The sequence below is a fragment of the Cyprinodon tularosa genome, unplaced genomic scaffold (assembly GCF_016077235.1).
Source record: "Cyprinodon tularosa strain WSP-4 unplaced genomic scaffold, ASM1607723v1 ctg256, whole genome shotgun sequence".
NCBI lineage: Eukaryota > Metazoa > Chordata > Actinopteri > Cyprinodontiformes > Cyprinodontidae > Cyprinodon > Cyprinodon tularosa.
The window spans coordinates 458,121-473,926 of record NW_024038950.1 but is presented as its reverse complement, the minus strand read 5'-3'; positions in this window follow the sequence as shown (position 1 = coordinate 473,926).

Genomic DNA, 15,806 nt, shown 5'->3' with positions numbered 1-15,806 from the left:
ACAAGTACAATGTTGTGCTCAATGGTATCACGTAAATTAGTGGGTCAACCCTTGCTTTCCTTTCTTAATGTCACTAACTTCATTCCAAAAAACAAATGGAATGACTATGACCTGGATGACTGAGAATCTTCACCAGACATCAACGTCTGCTGATCTTGGTCATAGTTTTACAACCAAACTGGTTTTAATTAAGATTTAGTCCGATTTTAGTGAGCAAAAATCTCGCGTGGATTAAAAAAATATTGTGATCAACAAAATTAACACTCTTTCCCACCAAAGGTAAGATATACACCTTGCAAAATTGGGGGTTTATACACATGATAGATAGATAGATAGATAGATAGATAGATAGATAGATAGATAGATAGATAGATAGATAGATAGATAGATAGATAGATAGATAGATAGATAGATAGATAGATAGATAGATAGATAGATAGATAGATAGATAGATAGATAGATAGATAGATAGATAGCTTTTATTACATATTCACTGTGGCACAATAAAGGTTTTCTATTCTATTCTTCTCTATTCTTTGCACTATAGAATTTGGCATCACTGTCAGTATTGTTTATGTTATAAAACAAAATGAATTACACTGGAGTGGTATGTATGAAGAGCTGCCAGCTTGAAGGTGATACTACTTCTGTTTGCTTTGGTCATTAAGCCTTTCAGGTATACTGAAGTTGTTCTCTCCTTTCAGTTTGCATGAAAGCCTTTGAACATTTTTTTTTTATAGTTTCACAAAACTGTTAAGGGCCAGATAAGGGTGATATAATAAGACGCTAGCAATATTCATTGAGTGTTTTTGCACTTTAAGATAAGATAATCCTTTATTTGTCCCACAGTGGGGAAATTGCAGCGTTGCATCACAGTACAGTAGGAAAAAAGAAGAATACAAAGTATAAAAAATATTTAAAAATATATAAAAAAAATATATATATACATTAAGTATATACAGACAGACAAGGCAACACTGGTATAAAGTGACAACAGTAAAGTTCTGTTCAAATGATTGATTGTATAAAAAAGTATTGCAGATTTAAATAGGTATGAGTGAAGTATACAATAGATATGCAATAATAACAGGTAAAGTGACGGTGGACATATGGTTGATACGGAGCTAGCATTGTTGGTTGTACAGTCTGACAGCAGCAGGAAGAAAGTATCTGCGGAATCTCTCCTTTATACAGCGAGGGTGTATCAGTCTTTCACTGAAGCTGCTCTCCAGAGCAGAGAGAGTGTCCTTCAGGGGGTGGTCCTCATGGTCCAGCATAGACATGAGTTTGGACAGGGCCCTCCTGTCCCCATCCTGCTGTACAGAGTTCAGAGGACCCACCAGGACTGAGCTGGACCTCCTGATGATCTTGTCTAGTTTTTTCCTGTCCCTTTCCGTGATGCTGTTGCCCCAGCAGGCCACACTGTACAGAATGGCTGATGCCACCACAGAGTCGTAGAAGGTCTTCAGGAGTGGCCCTCTCACCCCAAAAGACCTGAGCTTCCTCAAGAGGTAGAGCCGGCTCTGGCCCTTCCTGTACAGAGCCTCCATGTTGTGAGTCCAGTCCAGTTTATTGTTGAGATGAACACCCAGGTACTTGTAAGTGTCCACCCTCTCAATGTCCTTTCTCTGGATGTTCACTGGGGGAGGGACGGTGGGACGGCGTCTGAAGTCCACCACCTGTTTAGCACTGAACAGTTCTGGTGAAGTAAGACGCAGCTGCTTGCAGCAGTTTTGAATAATGCTGATATAGCACTGAAAGAGAGAAAATAAACACATTTGATTAAGTTGACATGAGAAACTGTGAAATGTGTTCATTGAGCTCAGGGAATTCAATATGAGACTTTAGAATTCAATATGTTTTCATCAATAAAAACTCCCCTCACATTATACATAAGCAGCTATTTGATCAACCAAACCAGAAAAATTAACAATATGCTCAAAGTTAAATGGAAACTGTAACTATTCAAAATAAAAAAATCTTCTTACATAGATTTAGGGAGTTGGGCGGTCTAATCTAAGAAAAGAATCAAAGAAATGTGTGTTTGAATTGGAGCTTTGGAATAAATTTAAGCTATAAATATTGCATATAGCCTTTCCCTCCCAAAAATAGCATTTGTAAAACAAAACCAAAAAAAGATGTTCACTACTTGAATTGTGTGTCAAGGTTTGGTTGTGGTTAGTGGACCCAAATGCAGAGGCTGAGAGGCAGGGGTGAGTTCTTGCAGTTTTTTGATGAATAAAAAACAGGTTACAGAGGCAGAAATCCAAAAATCCAAATTATAAATGTAAAACAAACCAGAACAATGGAGACATCAAGGGGAAACAATCACGAGGAGCCAGGGTAAGACGAGGTGAGATAAGGTAAGGTGAAGAAAGACGAAGTTAGACAAGGAACCAGCAATGAGGAACTGCACAAGGAGAGTATTTATGGTAGACTGAACAAAGAGAGGACTAATGAGCAGAGGTTCCTGCCTTAGAGGCCCTAGCCCCTGCTACCGCAGATCTGCAGCCCTGTTGCTTAAACACTTTTTAAGTTATGCCACTGTCTGTCTTGCCTGAATACTGGGTCCCTCTGTTCTGAGTAATAACAAAAGGCAAGTGGTTTATGTGGATTCCTCTTAATACATTGCAAATTTGAAACGAAAACATGGGTAATGTTTTTATAGAGATCTATGGATCATTAATTTTATTGAACCTAAAATTTTATTAATAATTAAAAAGAACAAAGCCAGTTTTTAAATAAAATATTTATCATGAATCCCCTTTTAACTAAGTAACATGAAAAAATTAAGACCTTAAATAAAAGAGAGTGATAACTCTGACTTTAAGATTTTGATAAGCTCATTATGGATTTCTTCAGCCCTGAGACAGACTGGCAACCTGTCCAGGGTGTTCCCTGCCTCTTGCCCATAGACTGTCAATGATAGGCAACGGTTGCACCACAACCCTGATGGAATAAGAGGGAGAAGATGGATGGATTCCTTTTGAATAATAAATGTCTATTAGCCCTGGCCTCAACAATCCCCTGCCCCTTTAGCTATATCATTTTATCCAGGGCCGCCGCTCTGACCAAACACCATGCACTTACCCTAAGGCACCAGGAAAATTGGGCTTTTGAAAATGTATAATTATAGTTAATCATACAAATTACATTTAAAAAAAATGTTAAGCACATGTGCAATGCAAAAGATTGCAGAAGAAAAAGCTAGAGCTCTCTCCAGTCTCTGGAATTGTGCCCTCCTCCATGATCCCAGTTTTTAATTAAGTAGTAAAAGACAAAAGCATAAACGAATATGAAAAAATGTTAATGTAACATTCTTAAAATAACACAGAAAAGTCCCTTTCAAACAAATAAACAAGAAGGCTGAAAACATGAATGAAGAAGAAAACCCTGACATCTGAATAATGTGACGTATTCACTTTACCCAACAGTGAGGCTATATGGTGAATGAATATTTTCATTAATTTAAAACAAGAAATCCCAGACCTGAGGGCAGAATGCATTAAGGCTGCATATCAATTTATATAAAAGTTATCTCTCATTTTAATGAAAGAACAGTGCATCATCACAGGCTCTGTGAAGAAGCCGTAAAGCTGGGTAATTATGTCCAAGCAAAATATTCAAGACAGTTCTGCTTCAGAGCTTACTCAATGTAATGAAAGTGTTTACACCTCGGTGAAATTTTAATAAGAGAGAGAACAGACTGTACAATGAGTTACACTTTGTATGATAATGAGGCACAACAATAAACATTAATTATTGGAGATTGCTTCAGTAAAAACCCTTCAATTTGAAGCTCACCACTGCTGATGCAACATATTTTCACTTCATATCATGTTTTTAAATTCTCCAGAGGAAGTGAAAGATATTCAATATAAAGTTTTTAAAATATGCATTGATTCCTTTTTTTTTCAACCATCTTCTACCAACTTTTCATCTAGGTAACAGGGGGCTGATATAATGCAAATTGCAGGGTACACCCCAGACAGATCATTAGTTAAAGGGCAACAGAGCCATGTAAACACACCCACACCTAAGGGTGGTTTAGTATGACCAATAAACTACCATTAAACTGTAGGAGGAAGCCAATGTACCCAGAAAGAACCCACACATAAAACTTTAAAACATTCAAAAAGCCATAGGTCAGGGTTCAGACTTAAGACCTTCTTGCTGCAAGGCAGTGGTTTTGCAAACTGCACCACCATGAACCTCTTTTTTTGAAATTTATTTCCAAAAAACATTAACCGGGTATTTACAGCATACACAATATAGAAAAAACAAAACAAAAAATAATCTTTTTTTACATCGGTTTTCTAATCAGACTTAAAATTTCCTGCTATTTGGTCATAAGGAAAATCATCCAAAGCATTTCTTTTTATTACATGCATCAATAATGAGATTCCTTTTTTAAATTTACATATAATTTACAGCTTCCTTAAGTCGTTGAACAATTTCTCCTTTTAATCTTTCCTACTTGATTCTAATGTTTTGGCAATTCTTATGAAAGCTTCTCACCATTGACGTTGCTGTAAATGTTCACTTCCTGCATTTTTCAAATTTTATCTTTTTTCTACCAAACACAAAAATAGCTTTAAATATGAGGTAAAGATTTTTTTTTAAAGATAAAAGTTTCCCTGTAATAAAATGAAATTAAACTGTAAAATCTGTTTACTATAAGTTTAAGGTGTAAAATGTTATTATATAGCTAAACACAAGGATGTATTTTACATCTTAGGTACATTTTAGGTACAATTTATCATGTTTTAGTATAACATTAACATCCTTTTAAAGGGATATATAAATCATTAAAGTTATTTCTTTGGTGAGCCCAATAATGGCTAGAGATATAAATGAAATGTATAGAGTGACCATAGAATAAAAGCCACAAATAAAGTTATTTTATTTGTTAATAAGAATCTAAAATCATAGAAAGCAGAGATATTATTGATGCCTCATGGTTGTTTTTGTACCAATTCCTCTGCAAACATCAATTGCTGCTGATGCAAATAAATAAAAATAAATGAGAGGTTAGTTCAGGGTATATTTAAACATAGAAAATCGATCTGCAAATATTTGCGGAATCCATGGCCTGCAAAGAGGCATTTAAAGAGAAAAGTTCATAAATGTGGATCAGGTTTCTGCCTAAGTACAAACTTTTCCTTGAAATAATCTAAAAACAACGAATGACCTACAGTTTATGGATCTGATCAAATGTTTCACTAAATCAATTACAGAAAAAAAAAAAAACATCAGTGCCTGCACATAAGCTCACACTCACAAGCAAGATCAATATCTAATCTGAAACAACCGTCACCTTCACAGGATCTGCGGAGCAAAGCGAAACACAGCGTGACCTTCATCCACAAAGCCTGAGCCCTATTGTCTCTGATCAATGCACCTCCTTTTAAAGGGAGGAATAAATGGGCAAAAAAGCAATCTACTAGTGCTGTGTTATTGTTATCGAGTACAGGTGGAATTTATGGCTAAATATATGAAAATATATGATGGAGCTTAAATGTCACTAAAACCGGAACTTAGCAAAGAGACGACAAAGTGCAGGAGAGGTAAACAGAAGTTTGCAAAGCTAAAATACATTTCATAAAGTGTGGCCAGAGGGAAGAAAAGCATCTGAGCTGAATTAATAATCAATTCATATAACTGCTTAATTTTTTTTTTTCATTAATAAATTATATGATATTTCTATTCTGATTTCTGGCACATATGAAATAATTTGCTGGTACAGTTTTTCTAAATTTGACCAGATTTGTTCCTCTCATGTTCCTCTAATTTTGCAGTCAGCACTATCACCTTACAGCTCTTTTCATATCTTAGTTTTGTAAAATATGCAGGAAAAGATTTTGGGGTAAATTCAAACGTGTAAGAACTGTCATTAGGAAAGACTCTGAGGATTGTGATTGTTTATCTAATCTGCTCCTTTGGTGGACTGAGCCTCGTGTCTTTAACTTTGTGAATACTCATTAAGTATTTAACCCTGCATAACCCTGAGCGATGTTGGAGCACAAGATTTATTAACTAAAGGTTTTCTTGTGGCAATTCTTCCACAAAGTTCATATTTGTGGTGGGGTTTATAAATTAGATTTTCTCTAAACCAGATCCTTTTCAGTGGACCAAAGCCTTTGTTTTCCTTCACATGCATGACGACATATCCTTTTCTCTTTTTAATCAAAACTTCATCTCTTTGCCTAATGTGGTAAATGCATTTCAGACCCACCCCACCTTCCTTAATCAGCTCTTGCTTTGCAAAGAAAGTTTTATTTTCAGGCAGTGATTAAATTCCTAACCTCCAAAGGTAACAGACTGCTTGAGCAAGGTTAAACGACTCATTTATCTTTTATATTTATAAGGTTTCAAATTTGCATCAATTTACCTTTTTTAGAGCAAGACCAGCGACAGCCTTTAAATTCATGGAGCCTATTAAGGTTTGTGACATTTGGAATAAGATCTGTACTTTAACTTCTGGGACTAATTCTCCATGTGTTATAATTTATGTCTGTTGCCTAAGAGAGGTAAAGTATGTGTAAGTTTTGATATACGTTTTCTGCTTGTAGTACACTTCTTTTTTTGTTTTCTGTGGAGTTAAGGGCAGCCTTGAATGATGTATGGAAGTTAGTCAGACATCTTGTTGAGGAGGAGATGCTGCATGACCTTATTCAACGTGAACCTCTCTGTATGGTTCACCAGCCTGCATTGCCTGAGTGTTGTAAATGTATCTGCTTTTCCTGTTAATCGACTATCAAGACTCTCCGCAGGTTTCCTCCTTGCCATTCCATGCAGGACTCCCATTCAAAGGGTGGAATCAAAAATATAGAAAATAAAGAACAGTGAGTCAAGATCATGTGCAGAAGAAAAATAACAAAAAACAACATTTTTTTTCTTGTTTTTTTTACTATTTGTAGTGCTTTAATCCTTACAAGTTGGCTCGATCTGAATACCTCAAATCGGTAAAGACATGTAAGCCACAGCATAAGTGCTTCTCGTGATGATGCTTCCTAGCACTGATTCGTTTAAGGTAGGCACCTCCTGATATTTCCAAACCACTGCTAAGGATATGCATAGTCCATTCCCATAGTCCATTGAGTTATAGGACTTACAACCACATCTCTGCAGATGCTGCTCCCCCAGGACAGCACCACATAAAAAAAAACACTAGCCAGGATTCCCTGATAAATCTGAAGAATTGTTGATCCCACAAAAGGTGAGCTAGGAACAGGATTTAGGAGCTGCAATATGAGGTTTTCAGATGTAGCCATTTATTATGGTGTGCTTTTGAAGGTTGAGGACAGAGGTAGCAGTATTAAATAAAGAAAAGCTTTCTTAGGCCTTTGGAAAGATTATAGTTGAGTGTGTTCATGTGCCTCAATAAGAATATGATAAATTGTAATGATTTATTATTGGCAAATTGTTTGCAACTAACATTTCAAATGTGTTTTCCCTGTTTTAGCAGGTTGGACCTGAAAACTGAATGCAGCATGCTAAAAACAAAAAAACAAAAACAACAAGTTTGAGCTATCATTGGACCTGCAGCAGGCTTACAGCTTTTGCTCCTGGAAATTGTGCAAGTTTAATTTTATTGGGAGGTGTGTAAAAAAAAAAAAAAAAAAAAAAAAAAAAAAAAAAAAAAAAGGAAACCTGACTAATATTTTCCTCTGCTTAAAAACTCGTTTGGAAAGGATTTTGTTGCTGCTGTATTTTTTCCAGAGATTACAAGATTAGAAATCCTTCCTTGTTTTTTCATAATACAGAACTGAATATTTATCCGGGTACATTTATAAAACTTAATCTATGCTTTACTTACAAAAGAAGATAGTCATCTACTCAGGTGATTATAAAGAAACATAATACTAATTAATATATTGATCATATCACTAATAATATTTGGATAAAAATATTTTATTTTAATTCCTTTTGCTCCAACTTTGTTTTATCATTAATTATAAATTTAATTGCCTGTTCAGTCCACATTTCTGCAGTGAACCAAAAAAAAAAAGAGCAAACTGAAAACCTCTTAATGAGCCATTAAAAGCGTTTTCTGCTTGCTTAAAGAAGAGCATAAGGTTTAGGATGTGATTCACATTTTTACAGTGTTATTCATGACCCAGTATTTGTGTCTCATGAGTAAAATCTGGATTTTATTTCATGTAAATGTAGTGAGGAGGGTATCTGGGATTTATAGCCGAGACTAAAAAAAGCATGTCTTCTACACTCTTTTCTGGCACAATGACAATGTTGAACATCAGCGTGTTTTCGGATATTGATTTTTCACTCACATTTGAAAACAATCTGTGTCCAAAATAAGCACACGGGGCTCATACTTACTGATTATTCAGTTCAGTTCACAGTAATAGCAAAACTCACGTGTTTGTAAAGGGTGGAAAAAAATCATAAATTTAATCATGAAACAGAGTAAACAAAGTTTATTTTTCAGCAAATCTGAGTTAATTTATAAGAATTGCTTCACTCACCTTACTGCTGCCTGAGTTGTTCAGCTACAATTGATTTGATAATTTTATTTACAAAGCAAATCTCCGGGTTTGTAGCGGCTCAGCTGAAAACTTTCGACTGTGATGAACTCAGCAGCTGCAATGGATATATGATGCTCAGGAATGCAATTTCTCTCTAATTGGATGAAGGCCCTCATGGAATATTTGTGTTGCAGAATGATTGAATTGTGTGGGGATGATTGGCTTGATTCAATTTATGCACAGGATTGCCCCAACAGCTCTGTGTGCAGCAGCTTATGCCAGTGGTTTATGAGCAACTAAGTGACTGATCAAAAGAAGTAAATTCACTGCTGCCCAGTGTCTCCAAAAATCCATGCATGTTGGAAGCGTTTGGGGAAGAGAGCTTGGCTTTAATGTTGTGCCTGTGTAATAATGTATGTGTGTGTGTGTGTTTTCTCTTGGCTTTTATCTCTCCTCTCAATGCTGCATGGATTTGCATCTCATTGACAAAGTTTATCAGCTGAAAAAAATACTTTCCTTCCTAAGTTGTGTTAATAAAGATTTCCTAACTATAACGGCCCATTACAAACAAAATCAGAGCATCAATTTACCAAATGATTCTATGTGGACATTAACTCTGAGTGAAATCTGTTTTTTTGTTACTGTATTGCTTATTGACTGCATTGTTTTCTGATTATTCTGGACAAAGTAGCTGCGAGAGTAAAACAAATGACACTGAAAGGTGTTCTATAGATCCAAGGCGGCCCATCTGCCTGTGCAGGGTACTGTTACCATAGTTTGACAGATCAGTGGTTCCCGTCGCTCTGCCAGATTGATGAGAGGCATTAACCTTGCAAGGCATGGACAAATGGCATACACACACCTACATACACACCCATGCAGAACAGGTATGTGCATACTGAAGTACAGCACCATGATGAACGATGAGTCCATCTTTTTCAGTTTTTAGTGTAGAGTGATGTGGTAATAGTACTTACCCTTTACAGAGTTACTCTACCAAACCCAGGCAGGATTACTCCTTGAACTGAATTCACTTAAATAGAACCTGTCTAACAGCATGAAGTAGGGTAAATAACCCCAAACACAAACCATCCTACCCCTGGTAGGATGGTTTGTGTTTACAAAACCAGTTTGGGCTTCAAACTTCACTGAAAAAATACAAAATAGTGCAGAACCATCCCAAAGACAACATCAGCAGCTCATGCAGGAGATCAGAATAGAAGGAGAGTGGACAGATATGGGTTCTATGAGTGCCTTCCGGGATGAAAACCACTGCTGATCAAAGATGCATCTCACATTTTATCCCCCCAAAAAGTTTTAATGATCCCCAAGAAGTTTCAGAAAATATTCTATGTACTAAAAGATAAAAGAGAAAACCTGCCAAAGGTGTTTATCAAGGTTCATATGGTGTAAAACAAATTAATTTAGAAAGTTCACCATTCAGCCAGCTAAGCAGGGTGGTTTTAGTGTAACATTCTTAGGTTGCTTTATTACTTTGATAACTGGGAGGTGTGGTGATGCATAAAAATCATGGATTCTGCTCTCTCCTGATAATGTCTGATAAACAATTTGTGACATAGAGGTTATGCACATTTGAGTTTTGCAGCAGTGTGATCTGAAGCACACAGCAACTCCACATATGTGGGCATTAAGTTGAAGATTCTGTCTAACTTTGCTATTTCATTACTTAGCAGCAGACTGCGTTGCTTTCTGTCTTGTTTGGACAGAGTAACTGCAACGATAACTCAAAAATAAACTTCAAACAAATAAAAAGATTTCGGATTGGGCTTCTCAATCTCTGGCGCTATATATGATTGAGATCGTATTTCAAAACATTAAACCATTCATATATGGAGGAAACCGCTAGAAATAAAAAGCATTAGAAGTAAAAACCTGAGCACCTTCCACAGCATGATGCCTCACTCACTGGTATGTTTTTATCTATAAAACTATTATCAGTGCTCATACATCATATTAACAAGTCTTTTAACAAGAAAGCAAGGAAGTTACAACCTCTGATCTATGGATGTTCTACAATTTCCTGTCCCCAGCGTACAAACTAAAACAGGCTGGAAAGGTTTTAGCTTTTCATCACCAGCTTCCTGGAACAAGTTAGTCTGAACTTCACATTTAAGCTCTTGGGATGCTGAATGAATTTAAAATCCTTTCTAAATCCTTGCAAACTATTATGTCTGTTCGAAATGGTTTAGGTGAGAATTTCTGCAGAGTTTTAATGTTTCTAAACTGTTCCATACGTTTTTTGTTTTCTCTGTTTTTCTGTTTTATGTGCTTTTTACGTTATAACTTATATGCTGCTGTCCTTTTGGCCAGGTCTCTCTTGCAAAAGAGATTTTAGATCTCAATGGGATTAAACTGATTAAATTAAGGCTAAATAAATAAATAAAGTGCTTCATAGAGCCATAATCCATATTATTTGTCTAAAAATATTCTTTTTTACCTTGTTAGTGTCTTGCATCATTGTGAGGGAACTATAAGTCACTTTTCTACACAGCTTTGCATCATTAAGACGGTTTACCTTTATGAATGATGTAACAAGCTGATGCACCATGTTGCAACCTTGAATGATTCCATGAATGACTCAGAGTTGCTGTTAGGAGAACTCTTAAGGTGTTAAAAACTAAGTCCAGTGTTTAGCTCATACCTGGACTCTCATAGCAGCCACACCCTGTTTGATTATCAAATCCTGAAAAATATACTCTTCACTTTTTTTTCTGCAGCGATAGTTTCTGGGGTTCATCCAGAAAAGATTATAATCCTGTAGCACAAAGAGAAAACTTTGCAAATCTTCTGCAAGATGTAGAGCTATCACTGCAAACCTGAATGAGCCTTCAATTCAACGAAAAACTAAATAAATATCTATAGATTTTTTGTTTTGTTTTTTGCTTTGCTATTACCTTGAATTAGATTCAAGTTGCGCTTTGGATTTTCTGTTATGTAATTGTTTTTGTATTCTCTTTATTGACCTGCTTCATGACTTTCTTTAGAGTATAGTGCCAAACAAGCTATCAGAGAAATGGATTACATAAAAATATGTTTGCGTGATGAGTTAAAGGTTCAGTCAAGGACTTAAAGACACTTCAGTCCTGCGTCTGTAAATACAGCAAAATTTATCACACATAACTTTCCTTGTTTAACAAAAAAGCCACGTCTCTGTGAGCCTGAGAACAAGGAGGAATTTAGCTATTAAATGGCACTGGAAAAAGTTCAAAATGTTCCCTTCCAAAACATTTTGCAAATCTTCACAAAACCACACTTACAGAGAAGCCTCACTTTTTAATTTTGCCCTGTGAAATTTTTTCTACATTTGAGACTTTGGATGTTACAGCTTTCTCATGGTTCAATTGTTGAGAGGGATTCTTGTTTTCTGGTTCAGGTAAGTGGCAGTCTATACTAACTTTGTTCAAAGTTGGAACATTTTCAAAATTACTCCAACTACAGAAGTCAAAGGCAGCTTTGTTTGATCATTATTGAGCAAACACGTCACTATTACAGCCTTAAAAGCTATGTGGACATTCAACAGCCTATGATTTTCAATGATAATACATTAATTACAACATTCAAACTCTAATTTGATTATTTCGTTAAAGGTTTTTAAATAAGAATCTATTCAAACTCTGCTCAGCAGAGTTTTTGAAAGTAAATGGACATCTCAGTTTTTTTCAGTCAAACGTCGCAATTTTATGACATGTTTTCTTTGATATTAAGAACAATTTATTGTATGCTATTAGAAAATTTAAAGTAACCTCGGTACTGGAAAACCGAAACCACAATAACAAAGATTATAGTATGCGCTGAACCACGATATCAGTGAGGTGAGCAATAAGACATTTTTTCTTGGGATGCATAACTTTATTTGAATGAGAAACTTTTTTCAAGAGACTTTTAAACATTTTACACTTTTATCTATTCTAGATCACAGCGGACTATAAGGAGTTCACTGCAAAAACGATCTAAACATAAGTCAAAATTTCTTAAATCAAGTGTATTTACCCTTAATTTCAGCAGGTAAATGAGATAGTTTGCCAATGGAATGATGATTTTTACTCTTAACATAAGATAATTAGATAATATGCACTTGAAATAAGACAATGCAATTGTTTTTTCTTATTTTAAGTGTTAATTGGCAAAATGTCTCTTTTAACTCCTCAATCAAAAAACAAATGCACTTATTTTAAGAAAAAATGACTTACCGGTATCTAGATTTAGATTTTTGTCCAGTGTTTTAAATGAAATTTTCTAGAAAGTACAAACATCTGCAGCCCTTACTGCACATTTAACTAGAAGCTGTAAGCTTTAAATTATATAAAGTATTTTGTGTAAAGTAATAGTTTTGGATAAAAGCAGGTAATGATAAAGTGAGACTTCTGTTTTCTATCAATAGCCTGGGTACTGAAAAGGTCATGAGATCACATTGAGTTGCTCTACCTCCATTTTCTTCTCAGGCATTTATTCACTCCTCATCAGTCCATCAGGGTGATAAGTCTCCTTTCCTCTACAGTGGAGTAGACTAACAATGAAAGGATCAATATATGTGAGCATACAGTAGATCCCGTCGGTACCTACGAGTAAACTGCACTATTTTCAACGGTCAAAAAAGAAGCAAAAAAAAAAAAAAAAAAAGTGCAAAATTTGTTTATCCTGCAGGAATAATGCAGGGAAACAGAACAGGTATTATAATTTCTTGGCTGTAATTGCACTAGATGACAAAGCTGTCAGCCCACTTTACCTCCTCGAAAAGCATCATGCTTATAGGAAAGAATGAGGTCTGCATTCTTGCTTTTGCTGATACCAGGCCTCTAGCATCCAATTATTTCACTTCTTTAAATGCCTCCGCAGCAAAACTACTTCAAAGGCCCCATTTGCAGCTTTCTCTCAGTGTAGGACGTGATTTCACTCTTTTACATCTCCATGGTCCGCCCATTCCCCTCTGCGCTGCTTAGAATGCAATTCACAGTCATATAATGCCCCTGCTTCTTGCTGCCAATTACTCTAATCGCAGTGCCCAAATGCTGTGGGACAGGTACAACAGATGGAAGAAGCCGTGTCAGGGTGTCCAGACTTAGAGTTAGCAAACCCATCTGCTAGCAAATTGAGCTCACTGAATGATATTCACTCTCCCATAGCTAATAACTGCCTGGCTGCTGGACATCATGCGGCGCAGGATGCTTCATCCACTTATCTGCGTCTGCCCTCTTCAGTCCTTTGAAAATCCTTTTCTCGTGTGTTCCTATAATCCCATTCAAACTGATCCATCTTTGCTTTTAAATCTGTGCAGCAGCATGCCCAAGAGTCATGGAAACTTTCTTTTTTTTTTGAAAGGAAAATCCCCCAACCCAATATTGTCTATATTTCTTTGTTCTCACATTACATTAAGAAAACAAAAGTGAAAAACCCCCAAAGGCAAAACAGAGTAAATCAGCCGTTTAGCAGCCAGTAAAGCTTAAATATTTAAACAGTAAAAACGTGTAATATGAAAATGTTCAACTAAGCTACATTCACTCAAAGTCTAACTCTGGCTGGATTTATCTTATACTATTACAACTTTACAGCAGAGTTATGCAAAAGTATTCAAACTTTATTACATCTCAATTTAAACTCAGTAATTTACATGCATTTTATTTTAATTTAAGCTGATAAAACATAAGCAGCCTTTAACTGTAAAGTTCAGAGTGATGCATGGCTTTCCAATTGCTTTAGTACCAAAAACCGATAAATTTGAGATGTTTATTTTGACTCTTATACCCATAAATAACATCTATAGCAACCACCTCCGCTCTCAAGGGGCTGAACTGGTAAAAATAGACCCCTGTGGGTGTCATTTAATCGAAGCATAAATACATATAAAACAGCTCTGTAGAGAGCTTTATCAAGACGTACAGCAGACATACCAGAGAGAAAGATTTAGAGAAATTTACATAGTTAGATTATAAAACAATATCCAGAGCTCAGTGCCCGGTATGACTATTAATCAAGCACTTGACAATCCTGCCTTCTTTGGAATAGGAAAAGCATCTTTGAAAGTAAGACAAGAACTGCTGTGTGCAGTTGGAGATAAGCTACAGTACATAGGAGACACAGCAAAAATGTGGAATGGATGCTCTAGTCAGATGAATCCAAAATGTAATCATTTTGAGCTTTAATTAAATACAGAAAGAAAAAGAAAAACATAGCTGGAAGCGTCATCCTGTAGGAGTTCAGTTCTTCAAATAGGACATAGAAGCGGGTGAGAGTTGATTGGAAGATGGATGAAGCCAAACAAACAGCAATCCTGAAAAACTACCCATTAGAATTAATAAGGTAGCTGAGTGTGAAGGACATTCAGCTTCCAGTGTGACCACAGCTGTAAACTTACAGCCACAGGTACAGTAATTTAAACCTTAAACTAGTTAACAAACTGTGGCAGGGCCTCTGATTGGACTGGGTTGGAGCTTTTGATTTTTTAACAAAAAATGCTGTAATGGCTCCCTAAGGGGAGGCTGATAAAAATGCACAGATCTTACCAAACAAATACCAAACAAAACAAACATGTATGATTATTCTTCTATTTCATAGTGATGACTGAACTTGTGGATAATAGAAAATCTCAATAAAATACGATGAGGTTTGTGGTTTTAATATGAGAAAATGTAAAAACATTTAATGGGCATGACCATCTTTCCAAGGCACAGTAATATCAATATTTATCATTCAGCATAAACTGAGTACTTAAGTTTTATTTCTCCCATTTCAGTTTTAAGTGTATGACTTTTGTTGCTCTGGAGGATTTTTTAATCGCTCCAGTGTAACTTTTTACTCAGAGCAGTAGAGGATCCAAACACTTAACCCAGATGTTGGACCCTTTCCAAGAAAGCATAGAAGACAAAGAATAGCCTAAATGCTGACGTTAGAAACTCAGGATTACAATTCACTGACTTCAACAGAAATACAATAAAATACAGGATGAAAGGTCTCCATATAATGTGCAGCTTCTGTTGCTGCTATTCAGTTTAGTGTCAAATGTATTTGCCTATTTAAAGATGACTTCAATAGCTTTTGTTTTTTTAACCTTAAATCTTTCAGGTCTTCAAACATGATGCTGAGATCTTCTTTTGGAGTAATTGTGATTGGCACTCCTGTTCCATTTATTCTAATAATCTCCATTTGTGGAGATTACAGGAGCCCTAAAGCTTAAGAAATTGTTTCATAAATCCTTTTCAAGACAGATATATGCAATTCTTCTTCCATCATCAAACGTGACTTGTTAATTACCGACATGCCGAGGCAGGCTGTGACAGCTGAAATGGCACTCAGTTTGCTTAA